Genomic DNA, 13,720 nt, shown 5'->3' on the forward strand with positions numbered 1-13,720 from the left:
TCTCAACCTAAAGACAGCCTGAACTCTTGGGATAAGCTGGGCACGACTTTCTTAGCCAAGTTCTTTCCTCCTCTAAAGCTTAGTAAGCTTAGAGTGGATGTTCAAACCTTCAAATAGAAAGAAGGTGAGTCCTTCTATGAAGCTTGGAAGAGATACAAGGAACTGACCAAAAAGTGTCCTTCTGACATCCTTTCAGAATGGACCATCCTGGATATATTCTATGATGGTCTGTCTGAATTATCAAATATGTCATTGGACCATTCTGCAGGTGGATCCATTCACCTAAAGAAAACGCCTGTAGAAGCTCAAGAACTCATTGACATGGTTGCAAATAACCAGTTCATGTACACTTCTGAAAGGAATCCTGTGAGTAATGGGATGCCTATGAGGAAGGGAGTTCTTGAAATTGATACTCTGAATGCCATATTGGCTCATAATAAAATATTGACTCAGCAAGTCACTATGATCTCTCAGAGTCTGAATGGATTGAAGGAATCATCCAACAGTACTAAAGAGGCATCTTCTGAAGAAGAAGCTTATGATCCTGAGAACCCTGCAATAGCAGAGGTGAATTACATGGGTGAACCCTATGGAAACACCTATAATCCCTCATGGAGAAATCATCCAAATTTCTCATGGAAGGATCAACAAAAGCCTCAATAAGGCTTTAATAATGGTGGAAGAAACAGGTTTAGCAATAGCAAACCTTTTCCATCATCCACTCAGCAACAGACAGAGAATTCTGAGCAGAATCCATCTAACTTAGCAAATATAGTCTCTGATCTATCTAAGGCTACTCTAAGTTTCATGAATGAAACAAGGTCCTCCATTAGAAATTTGGAGGCACAAGTGGGCCAGCTAAATAAAAGAGTCACTGAAACTCCTCCTAGTACTCTCCCAAGCGATACAGAAGAGAATCCAAAAAGAGAGTGCAAGGCCATTACCTTACTTGGTGTGGCCGAACCCAAAATGGAGGAGGAGGACGTGAATCTTAGTGAGGAAGACCTCCTGGGACGCTCAGTGACCAATAAGGAGTTTCCCTTTGAGGAACCAAAGGAATCTGAGGCTCATCTAGAGACCATAGAGATTCCATTGAACCTCGTTCTGCCCTTCATGAGCTCTGATAAGTATTCATCCTCGGAAGAGGATGAAGACATTACTGAAGAGCAAGTTGCTAAGTACCTTGGTGCAATCATGAAGCTGAATGCCAAATTATTTGGTAATGAGACTTGGGAAGATGAACCTCCCTTGCTCACCAATGAACTAAATGCATTGGATAGGTAGAAATTACCTCAAAAGAAACAGGATCCTGGTAAATTCTTAATTCCCTGTAACATAGGCACCATGACCTTTGAGAAGGCTCTGTGTGACCTAGGGTCAGGCATAAACTTAATGCCACTCTCTGTAATGGAAAAACTTGGGATCTTTGAGGTACAAGCTGCCAGAATCTCATTAGAGATGGCAGACAACTCAAGAGAACAGGCTTATGGACAAGTAGAGGACGTGTTAGTAAATGTTGAAGGCCTTTACATCCCTGCTGATTTCATAATCCTAGACACTGGGAAGGATGAGGATGAATCTATCATCCTTGGAAGACCCTTCCTAGCCACAGCAAGAGCTATGATTGATGTGGACAGAGGAGAGTTGGTCCTTCAACTGAATGAGGACAACCTTGTGTTTAAGACTCAAGGATCTCCTTTTGTAACCATGGAGAGGAAGCATGAAAAGCTTCTCTCACTGCAGAGTCAACCAAAGCCCCCACAGTCAAACTCTAAGTTTGGTGATGGGAGGCCACAACTAAACTCTAAGTTTGGTGTTGGGAGGTTCCAACCTTGCTCTGATTATCTGTAAGGCTCCATGAGAGCTCACTGTCAAGCTATTGACATTAAAGAAGCGCTTGTTGGGAGGCAACCCAATGTTATTTGATTATATCTATTTTATTTTTTATTTTATTTCATGTTTTTTTTTAGGTTGATGATCATGTGGAGTCACAAAAACTACTAAAAAATAAAAAACAGAATAAAAAACAGCATTAAAAATAGCACACCCTGGAGGAGGAGCATTCTGGCATTTAAACGCCAGAAACAAGCATCTGTCTGGCGTTTAACGCCAGAAACAAGCAGCAGTCTGGCGTTAAACGCCAGGATTGCACAGCAAGGGCGTTTTACACGCCTAATTGAAGTAGGGATGTTAAGTCCTTGACCCCACTGGATCTGTGGACCCCACAGGATCCCCACCTACCCCACCCCTTTTTCTCTCCTCTTCACACCTTTTCATAACACTCTTCCCCAAATACCCTTCACCAATCACTTCCAAAACCATCATACAACCCACCTACACCCGCCCACTCAAATTCAAACCATCACTCCTTCCTTTTCACACATCACACCCCCTTGGCCGAATTCACATATCTCCCTCCATCTCCTCCATTTTCTTCTTCCTCTACTACTTTCTTCTTTTGCTCGAGGACGAGCTAACCTTTTAAGTTTGGTGTGGAAAAAGCATTGCTTTTTTGTTTTTCCATAACCACTAATGCCTCAGGGGATGCACCTTCCTCCACAAAACTATTGGGAGCAAATCAACACCTCCCTAGGAGAATTAAGTTCCAACATGGGACAACTAAGGGTGGAGCATCAAGAGCACTCCATCATCCTTCATGAAATAAGAGAAGATCAAAGAGTTATGAGAGAGGAGCAACAAAGGCAAGGAAGAGACATAGAGGAGCTCAAAAGCACCATTGGTTCTTCAAGAAGAGGAAGACGCCACCCTCACTAAGGTGGACTCATTCCTTAATCTCCTTGTCTATTCATTTTACTGTTTTTCGATTTTTGAGCTTTATGTTTTATTTATGTTTGTGTCTTTACTACATGATCACTAGTGTCTAAGTGTCTATGCCTTAAAGTTGTGAATGTCCTATGAATCCATCACCTTTCTTAAATGAAAAATGTTTTAATTACAAAAGAACAAGAAGTACATGATTTCAAATTCATCATTGAAACTAGTTTAATTATTTTGATGTGGTGACAATACTTTCTGTTCTCTGAATGAATGCTTGAACAGTGCATATGTCTTTTGAAATTGTTGTTTATGAATGTTAAATATGTTGGCTCTTGAAAGAATGATGAATAAGGAGACATGTTATTTGATAATCTGAAAAATCATAAAAATGAAACTTGAAGCAAGAAAAAGTAGTGAATACAAAAGCTTGCAGAAAAAAAGAAGAAAAAAAGTGGCAAAAAAAAAGAAAAAAAAAAGAGAGAAAGAAAAAGAAAAAGCAAGCAGAAAAAGCCAAAAGCTCTTTAAACCAAGAGGCAAGAGCAAAAAGCCAATAGCCCTTAAAACCAAAAGGCAAGGGTAATAAAAAGGATCCAAGGCTTTGAGCATCAGTGGATAGGAGGGCCTAAAGGATTAAAATCCTGGCCTAAGCGGCTAACCAAGCTGTCCCTAACCATGTACTTGTGGCGTGAAGGTGTCAAGTGAAAACTTGAGACTGAGCGGTTAAAGTCGAGGACCAAAGCAAAAAAAGAGTGTGCTTAAGAACCCTGGACACCTCTAATTGGGGACTTTAGCAAAGCTGAGTCACAATCTGAAAAGGTTCACCCAATTATGTGTCTGTGGCATTTATGTATCCGGTGGTAATACTGGAAGACAAAGTGCTTAGGGCCACGGCCAAGACTCATAAAGTAGTTGTGTTCAAGAATCAACATACTGAACTAGGAGAATCAATAACACTATCTGAATTCTCAGTTCCTATAGATGCCAATCATTCTGACTTCAATGGATAAAGTGAGATGCCAAAACTATTCAAGAGGCAAAAAGCTACTAGTCTCGCACATCTGATTGGAGCTAAGTTTCATTGATATTTTGGAATTTATAGTATATTCTCTTCTTTTTATCCTATTTAATTTTTAGTTGCTTGGGGACAAGCAATAATTTAAGTTTGGTGTTGTGATGAGCGGATAATTTATACGCTTTTTGGCATTGTTTTTACATAGTTTTTAGTATGATTTAGTTAGTTTTTAGTATATTTTTATTAGTTTTTAAATAAAAATCACATTTCTGGACTTTACTATGAGTTTGTGTGTTTTTCTGTGATTTCAGGTAATTTCTGGCTGAAATTGAGGATCTTGAGCAAAAATCAGATTTAGAGGTTGAAGAAGGACTGCAGATGCTGTTGGATTCTGACCTCCCTGCACTCAAAGTAGATTTTTGGAGCTACAGAACTCCAAATGGTGCGCTCTCAATTGCGTTGGAAAGTAGACATCCAGGTCTTTCCAGAAATATATAATAGTTCATACTTTGTTCGAGTTTAGAGGACGCAAACTGGCGTTCAACGCCAGCTTCCTGCCCTATTCTGGAGTTAAACGCCAGAAATAGGTTGCAAATTGGAGTTAAACGCCAGAAACAGGTTACAAACTGGCGTTCAACTCCAAGAGAAGCCTCTACACGTGTAAAGCTCAATGCTCAGTCCAAGCACACACCAACTGGGCCCCGGAAGTGGATTTCTGCATCATTTACTCATTTCTGTAAACCCTAGTAACTTGTTTAGTATAAATAGGACTTTTTACTATTGTATTTACATCTTTGGATTATCTTTTGATCCTTTGATCACATTTTGGGGGCTGGCCATTCGGCCATGCCTAGACCTTGTTCTTATGTATTTTCAACGGTAGAGTTTCTACACACCATAGATTAAGGTGTGGAGCTCTGCTGTTCCTTGAGTATTAATGCAAAGTACTATTGTTTTTCTATTCAATTCAAGCTTACTCCTATTCTAAGATATTCATTCACACCCAAGAACATGATGAATGTGATGATTATGTGACGCTCATCACCATTCTCACCTATGAACGCGTGCCTGACAACCACTTCCGTTCTACATGAAGACGAGACAGAATGAGTATTTCTTAGATATCTAATACAGGAGACCGAGTCCGAGATATTAGAGTCTTTGTGGTATAAGTTAGAACCCATGGATGGCCATTCCTGAGATCCAGAAAGTCTAAACCTTGTCTGTGGTATTCCGAGTAGGATCTGGGAAGGGGTGGCTGTGACGAGCTTCAAACTCGCGAGTGTTGGGCGTAGTGATAGACGCAAAAGAATAGTAAATCCTATTCCGGTATGATCGAGAACCGACAGATGATTAGCCATGCAGTGACAGCGCATTGGACCATTTTCACAGAGAGGACGGGATATAGCCATTGACAACGGTGATGCCCAACATACAGCTTGCCATTGAAAGGAGTATGAAGGATTGGATGAAAGCAGTGGGAAAGCAGAGATTCAGGAGGAATTAAGCAACTCTATACGCTTATCTGAAATTCTCACTAATGAATTACATAAGTATCTCAATCCTTATTTTACGTTTTATTTATCTTTTAATTATTAAATCCCCATAACCAATTAAATCCGCCTGACTGAGATTTACAAGGTGACCACAGCTTGCTTCAAGCCGACAATCTCCGTGGGATCGACCCTTACTCACGTAAGGTTTATTACTTGGACGACCCAGTGCACTTGCTGGTTAGTTGTGCGGAGTTGTGACAAAGTGTGTGAATTACGTTCCAAGCACCAAGTTTTTGGCGCCGTTGTTAAGGATCATAATTTCATGCACCAGGGTGCCATGAGATTGGTTTGTTTTAACTCAGGGATCACGGAAATCACACCAAACTTAGAGATTTGCTTGTCCTCAAGCAAAATAAAAAAGAAAGAAGATGAATAGATGGAGAGAAGGATTCGAATGAGGGAGTAGAGGTGATGGCCGAATGTATAAATAAAGGGGAGGGAGGGAATGGGTTCGAAATTTTAGAAAAAGATATGCTTTGAAAGATATGATTGAGATTTGAGGAAGTTAGATCTGAATTTTTGTTTATCCATCTATGAAATAAAAGATAATATGAATGAGTTAAAAAGATTTGAAAAGGAATTGGAAATATGAGTGAGTTTTTGAAAAGGAATTGAAAAGAATTGAAAAAGAATTAAAATGGATTTATAAGATTATAAATTTTTGTGAATGGAAATTAAAAAATGAATGTTTGTAATGTTTGGATGCATAAAATTTTGATTTAAAACATGAAATTCGAAAAAAAATTGAATTGGGAATGAAATTACCTCTCCCCTAGCAGTGCTGGCGTTAAACGCCCAGAATGATAGCCATTCTGGCGTTTAATGCCCATCTGGTGGCCATTGTGGGCGTTTAACGCCCAGCCAGATACCCTGGCTGGCGTTAAATGCCAGAAATCCTTCCTTACTGGGCGTTTTTCTGAACACCCAGAATGGTAGCTATTCTGGCATTAAACGCCCAAATTGCCTCTTTATTGGCGTTTTGATGCTAGTGAGCTCTTTTTCTATGTGATTCTTCTGCTTTATATTCTGAACCTTCATATCCTTGACTTGTTCACTGAAAAAGCATCAATAAACATGGACAACAAAATTAAATGACTTATATAATTGTTATAAACATCTAATTTGATTTAAAAATGGCTAGGTTGCCTCCCAGTGAGCGCTTCTTTACTGTCTTTAGCTGGACTTTACTGAGCTTTCCAATTTAGTTTCAGTTTTGAGCATTCTTGCTCAATATTACCTTCAAGATAATGTTTGATTCTCTGTCCATTAACAATGAATTTTTTGTCAGAATCAACATCTTGAAGCTCTACATAACCATAGGGTGACACACTTGTAATCACATATGGTCCCCTCCACCGGGATTTTAATTTCCCAGGGAACAATCTGAGCCTAGAGTTAAACAGCAGGACCTTCTGTCCTGGCTCAAAGACTCTAGATGATAACCTTTTGTCATGCCATCTTTTTGCTTTCTCTTTATAGATTTTAGCATTTTTGAAAGCATTGAGTCTGAACTCCTCTAGCTCATTCAACTGGAATAATCTTTTCTCTCCAGCTATTTTAGCATCAAGGTTTAGGAACCTGGTTGCCCAGTAGACCTTGTGCTCCAATTCCATTGGCAGATGACAGGCTTTTTCATACACAAGTTGGTATGGAGAGGTCCCTATAGGAGTCTTGAATGCTGTTCTGTATGCCCACAGAGCATCATCCAGACTTCTTGCCCAATCCCTTCTACGGGTACTTACAGTCTATTCCAGGATTCATTTTAGTTCTCTATTCAAGACTTCAGCCTGCCCATTTGTCTGTGGATGATATGGAGTCGCCACTTTATGGTTAATTCCATATCTAACCAGAGCAGAGTCAAGCTGTTTATTGCAGAAATGAGTGCCTCCATCACTAATCAGTATCCTAGGGACACCGAACCTGCTGAAGATATGCTTCTGGAGGAACTTCATTACTGTCTTAGTATCATTAGTGGGTGTTGCAATCGCCTCTACCTATTTAGATACATAGTCTATCGCCACCAGAATATAAGTGTTTGAATATGATGGTGGGAAAGGTCTCATGAAGTCAATACCCCATTGATGGGAAGCAGAAGCTGGTGAATTAAAAATTTTCTAAAATGGTTACGTTGCAAGTATAGTTCTTAACTCACCGAAAATCTGCCTATCAATTTAGAAATATGTCACAGAGAGTTTAAATTAAAATTACTGGGAGTTTTAAGTCCCAGGTCGTCTCCCAACGAGTTGCAGAAAAGTGTGCTGTTTTATTAATCAGATGTTCCAAGAAGTTGAGCTAAGTAAATTGGAATTTAAATTGAGGAATTTTAATTAATATAAATAAAAGCCTTGACTGGGAATTGATTAGTTAGAATCTCTATCATTGATGGAGTGATTTTTAAGATTGATTTATAATTAATGGTTACTTTGTTTGGTTATCCTTTACTAGGTAAGGGAAAGTCAAACAAGTTGGAATGCCAGATTTGTTCACGAGTTACAACCCACTTAATTCAAAGGGATTGGCGTTGGTGACAGGATAGCAATCCAACATTTAACCCAACTACAAATTTTTCCTTCAATCCTTCCAACTCAAGAGTTCCTTTTAATCAACTCCCCATCAAGTAATGAAACTACTCACACATTGTAACTAAAGAATCCATGAAACATGAAAGGGAATTAAAAGAAGACATGATTATTGGAATTGAAATTGAATTAAAAAGAAATCATCCTTGCATCAATTAATCATAAAAGTATCTGAATGACAAAATTGAACATAACAAAGAACATGGAAGAATAAAACAAGTTAAGAGAACAAACTAGAATGATGAAGTCTTGATGAGGAAATAACTCTTCTCAATGTTCCAATGCTAAGACCAATTAAAAATCAAAATTCTAAAAAAAAACTAGAGAGAAAAACCTAAGAGAGTGAAAAACTATATCTAAAACTACTGAATGAATGTCTGTGTTATTTCTGCATATTCTCTGACTCTAGTCTGCTGTTCCGGGCCGAAAACTGGGCCGAAATAAGGTCCAAAATCGCTCCCATCGAATTCTGCAGATTATGCAGATCGCGCATGTCACGCGATCGCGTCATCCATGCGGACGCGTCGCTTGCGCTTTCCAAACCGTGCGGCCGCGCAAGCCATGCGACCGCGTCACTGCGATTTGTGCCCCTTCGTGCGGTCGTGTGAGCCATGCGACCGCATCACTTCTCGCTATTTATCTCCTCAAATTCTTGTGTTCCTTCCATTTTCTCTAGCTTCCTCTCCAATCTCCATCTCATTCATGCCCTATAAAGCCTGAAACACTTGACACACAGATCACGGCATCGAATGGAATAAAGGAGAATTAAAATTAAATAATTAAAGTCTCTAGGAAGCAATTTTCAAACATGTACTGAATTTAGGAAGGAAATCTAAATGCATGCTAAATTGATGAATAAGTGGGTAAGGATCATGACAAAACCACACAATTAAACACAATATAAACTATAAAATAGTGGTTTATCACCCATACATCAAACAAATCAATCTCTAGGATCCCTTGCTGAGGCATGGCATAACCGTGAGGCAGATTACCAGCCCTCTGGCAACTGTCACAGTTACGTACAAACTCTTGGGAGTCTCTATAGAGAGTAGGCCAGTATAAACCACATTGGAGAACCTTTGTGGCTGTTCGCTCACCTCCAAAGTGTCCTCCATATTGTGATCCATGGCAATGTCATAGGATCTTCTGTGCCTCTTCTCTAGGCACACATCTGTGGATTACTCCGTCTGTACACCTCTTAAAGAGATATGGTTCATCCCACAAGTAGTACTTTGCATCAGAAATCAATTTTTTCATTTGTTGCTTACTATACTCTTTGGGTATGAATCTCACAGCTTTATAGTTTGCAATGTCTGCAAACCATGGTAATTCCTGAATGGCAAAGAGTTGCTCATCCGGAAAGGTTTCAGAGATCTCAGTAGGAGGGAGGGACGCCCCTGCTACTGGTTCTACCCGGGACAAGTGATCTGCTACCTGGTTCTCTGTCCCTTTTCTGTCTCTTATTTCTATATCAAACTCTTGCAGAACAACACCCATCTTATGAGTCAGTGTTTTGAATCCTACTTTGTGAGGAGATATTTTAGAGCAGCATGGTCAGTGTACACAATCACTTTTGATCCCACTAAATAATATCTGAACTTATCAATGGCATAAACCACTGCAAGCAACTCCTTTTCTGTGGTTGTGTAATTCTTCTATGCGTCATTCAAGACGTGACTGGCATAGTAAATGACGTGCAGAATCTTGTTATGCCTCTATCCCAGTACTGCACCAATGGCATGGTCACTGGCATCACACAATAGTTCGAATGGTAATGTCCAGTTCGGTGCAGAAATGATTGGTGCTGTGACCAGCTTAGCTTTCAGAGTTTCAAACGCCTACAAACACTCTGTGTCAAATACAAATGGTATGTCAGCAGCTAGCAGATTGCTCAGAGGTTTTGCAATTTTTGAAAAGTCCTTTATGAACCTCCTATAGAATCCTGCATGCCCCAGAAAGCTTCTGATTGCCTTAACATTGGCAGGTGGTAGTAATTTTACAATTACCTCTACCTTAGCTTGATCCACCTCTATTCCCTTGTTTGAAATTTTATGCCCAAGGACAATTCCTTCAGTCACCATAAAGTGACATTTTTCCAGTTTAAAACTAGGTTAGTCTCTTGGCACCTTTTTAGAACAAGTGCTAGATGGTCAAGACAGGAGCTGAATGAGTTTCTAAATATTGAGAAGTCATCCATGAAGACTTCTAAAAATTTCTCTACCATATCAGAGAAGATAGAGAGCATGCACCTCTGGAAGGTTGCAGGTGCATTGCACAGACCAAATGGCATCCTTCAGTAGCCAAATACTCTAGAAGGACATGTGAATGCTGTTTTCTCTTGATCTTGAGGGTCCGCTACAATTTGGTTGTAGCCTGAATAGCCATCTAAAAAGCAGTAGTATTCATGACCTGCTAGTCTCTCTATCATCTAGTCTATGAATGGTAAAGGAAAATGATCCTTTCTGGTGGCTGTATTGAGTCTTCTGTAGTCAATACACATACGCCATCCTGTAACTGTTCTTGTAGGAACCAGTTCATTCTTTTCATTATGCACCACTGTCATGCCTCCCTTCTTGGGGACAACTTGAACAGGGCTCACCTAGGGGCTATCAGAAATAGGATAAATAATCCCAGCCTCTAGTAACTTAGTGACCTCTTTCTGCACTACCTCCTTCATGGCTGGATTCAGCCGCCTCTGTGGTTGCACCACTGGCTTGGTATCATCCTCCAATAGGATCTTGTGCATGCATCTGGCTGGGCTAATGCCCTTAAGATCACTTATGGACTATCCAAGAGCTGTCTTGTGTGTCCTTAGCACCTGAATTAGTGCTTTCTCTTCCTGTGGCTCTAAGGTAGAGCTTATGATTACTGGAAAAGTGTCATCTTCTCCCAGAAATACATATTTCAGAGATGGTGGTAGTGGCTTGAGCTCGGGTTTAGGAGGCTTCTCCTCTTCCTGAGGAGTTTTCAGAGGTTCTTCTGTTTTCTCTGATTCCTCCAGATCAGGCTGAACATCTTTAAAAATGTCCTCTAGCTCTGATTCAAGACTCTCAGTCATATTGACCTCTTCTACCAGGGAGTCAATAATGTCAGTGCTCATGCAGTCTTTTGATGTGTCTAGATGCTGCATAGCTTTGACAGCATTCAACTTGAACTCATCCTCATTGACTCTCAGGGTTATCTCCCCTTTTTGGACGTCAATGAGGGTTCATCCTATTGCTAGGAATGGTCTTCCTAGAATGAGAGTTGCACTCTTGTGCTCCTCTATTTCCAGCACTACAAAGTCAGTGGGAAAGGCAAATGGGCCAACCTTGACAATCATGTCCTCAATTACGCCTGATGAAATCTTAATGGAGCCATCAACAAGTTGAAGGCATATCCGGGTTGGTTTAACTTCATCAGTCAAACCAAGCTTTTTGATAGTAGATGCAGGTATTAGGTTGATACTTGCCCCAAGATCACACAGAGCTGTCTTGGTACAAGCACCCTCTAATGTGCAGGGTATCATAAAGCTTCCGGGATCTTTAAGCTTCTTTGGTAAGCTTTTCAGAATGACTGCACTACATTCTTCAGTGAGGAAAACTTTTTCAGTTTCTCTCCAATTCTTCTTATGACTTAAGATCTCTTTCATGAACTTAGCATAAGAGGGTATTTTCTCAAGTGCCTCTACAAATGGAATCTTTATTTCAAGAGTCCTGAGATAGTCTGCAAAGCGGGTAAATTGTTTATCCTATTTTGCTTGGCAGAGTTTCTGAGGATAAGGCATCTTGGCTTTATATTCTTCAACCTTCATTGCTGCAGGTTTATTTCCCACAGAAGTGGTTGGAGAAGCCTGCTTAAGGGGGTTGTTATCAGCACTTGCAGGTGTCTGATCCCCAATTGGCATTTGAACGCCAGGATTGGGTGCTTTTTGGGCGTTTAATGCCAGGTTGCCACCCTATTATGGCGTTTGAACGCCAGAATTGGCTATCCTTTGGGCGTTTAATGCCAATTCTTCATCCTTCTCTGGCATTTGAACGCTAGAATCATTCCTCTCTGGGCTCTTACTGTCCTCAGAGAAATTTTGAGCAGTGGCTTGGTTATTTTCTGTTAGTTGTTCCTTTCTTGGCTTTCTGCTGCTTTGAATTGAGACATTCACTGTCTTTCCACTCCTTAATTGAACAGCTTGGCATTCTTCTATTATTTGTTTAGATACCTGCTGTTTTGTCTGATTCAATTGTTTTCCATATTCTCATTAGCATCTTTGGTTTCTTGCAACATCTCTTTAAATTTTGCTAACTGTTTTGTTATAATAAGCAATTACTGATTGAGTTTAGCAACTTGTTCTTGAGGACTAAGTTCAGTGGATACTGCTTTAGCCTCTTCTTTTATGGAGGACTCACTACTTAAATACAGATGTTGATTTCTAGCAACTGTATCAATGAGCTCTTGAGCATCTTCGATTGTCTTTCTCATATGTATAGATCCACCAGCTGAGTGGTCTAGAGATATTTGGGCTTTTTCTGTAAGCCCATAGTAAAAGATGTCTAACTGCACCCATTCTGAAAACATTTCAGAAAGGCATTTCCTTAGCATCCCTCTGTACCTCTCCCAAGCATTATAAAGGGATTCACTATCCTCTTGTTTAAAGCCTTGGATGTCCAGCCTTAGCTGTGTCATCCTTTTTGGAGGGAAATATTGATTCAGGAATTTGTCTGATAACTGTTTCCATGTTCTTATACTTGCTGTGGGTTGGTTATTTAACCACCTCTTAGCTTGATCTTTTACAGCAAATGAAAACAGTAATAATCTGTAGACATCCCGATCTAGTTCCTTATCATGTACTGTGTCAGCAATTTGTAAGAATTGTGCCAGAAACTCAGTAGGTTCTTCCTCTAGAAGACCGGAATACTAGCAATTTTGCTGCACCATGATAATGAGCTGAGGGTTTAGCTCAAAACTGCTGGCCCTGATGGGGGTATACAGATACTACTCCCTTATGCAGTAGTAGTGGGGTTAGCATATGACCCCAGAGTCCTTCTGAACTGTGCATTTCCACTTAGGTCCATGATGGAGAAAGGGAGATGATGTGGATTGCAAATAAAATATATTTTTATTTTTATTTTATTTAATTAAGAATAACCGAATTAAAAAGGAATTAAGATAAATTAAAATAAAATAATTGGAAAATAGAAGATAATTTTCGAAAACTAAAAAGAAGAAATAAAATAAAAAAATTTGAATACTAAGATGACTAATTAATTAGAAAGATTTGAAAAATATATGATTTTAAAATTTGAAGATTGAAACTCTCTCAACAAGGAAACACCAAATTTAAAATTTTTACATCAAAATAATAAAATAGTACAAGTAATTCGAAAATTATGAATAGGAAAAGAAAGAGTTTTTTTTAAAAAAAAATATTAAGGATTTTCGAAAGAAAGAAAATAAAAAAAAGATTTAAAAAGATAAAAAAAATTTTAAAATTGAAATTTTAACTTGACTAACAAGAAACTACCAAATTTTAAAAATTTTGACTCAGCCAACCTAGGTAATTCAAAAATAATGAGCAATTAAAGAAAAAGATATTTTATTGAATTTTTGAATTTAATGAGGAAAGAGAAAAATAATAAAATGACACCAAATATAGAATTTTTAGATCAAAACAAAGAAAATAGACAAAAAAAACCTTGAATGTCAAGATGAACACCAAGAACAAATTTTGGAAATTTTTAAGAAAATAAAAACACAAAGGACACCAAACTCAAAAAATTTTATACTTTGGACACTAATAATTCGAAATGCACCAGAAA

At 39.0% G+C, this 13,720-nt stretch overlaps 1 non-coding gene across 1 annotated transcript; it reads right to left on the bottom strand.

Moving 5' to 3' along the window:
- Nucleotides 1–84: 84 nt before the first annotated feature.
- Nucleotides 85–191, bottom strand: LOC112724698 (small nucleolar RNA R71). Its single transcript, XR_003163848.1, has one exon. It is a non-coding gene; the product is annotated as a small nucleolar RNA R71 (small nucleolar RNA).
- Nucleotides 192–13,720: the final 13,529 nt, after the last annotated feature.

Source organism: Arachis hypogaea, chromosome 11, assembly GCF_003086295.3.
Source record: "Arachis hypogaea cultivar Tifrunner chromosome 11, arahy.Tifrunner.gnm2.J5K5, whole genome shotgun sequence".
Taxonomy (NCBI): domain Eukaryota; kingdom Viridiplantae; phylum Streptophyta; class Magnoliopsida; order Fabales; family Fabaceae; genus Arachis; species Arachis hypogaea.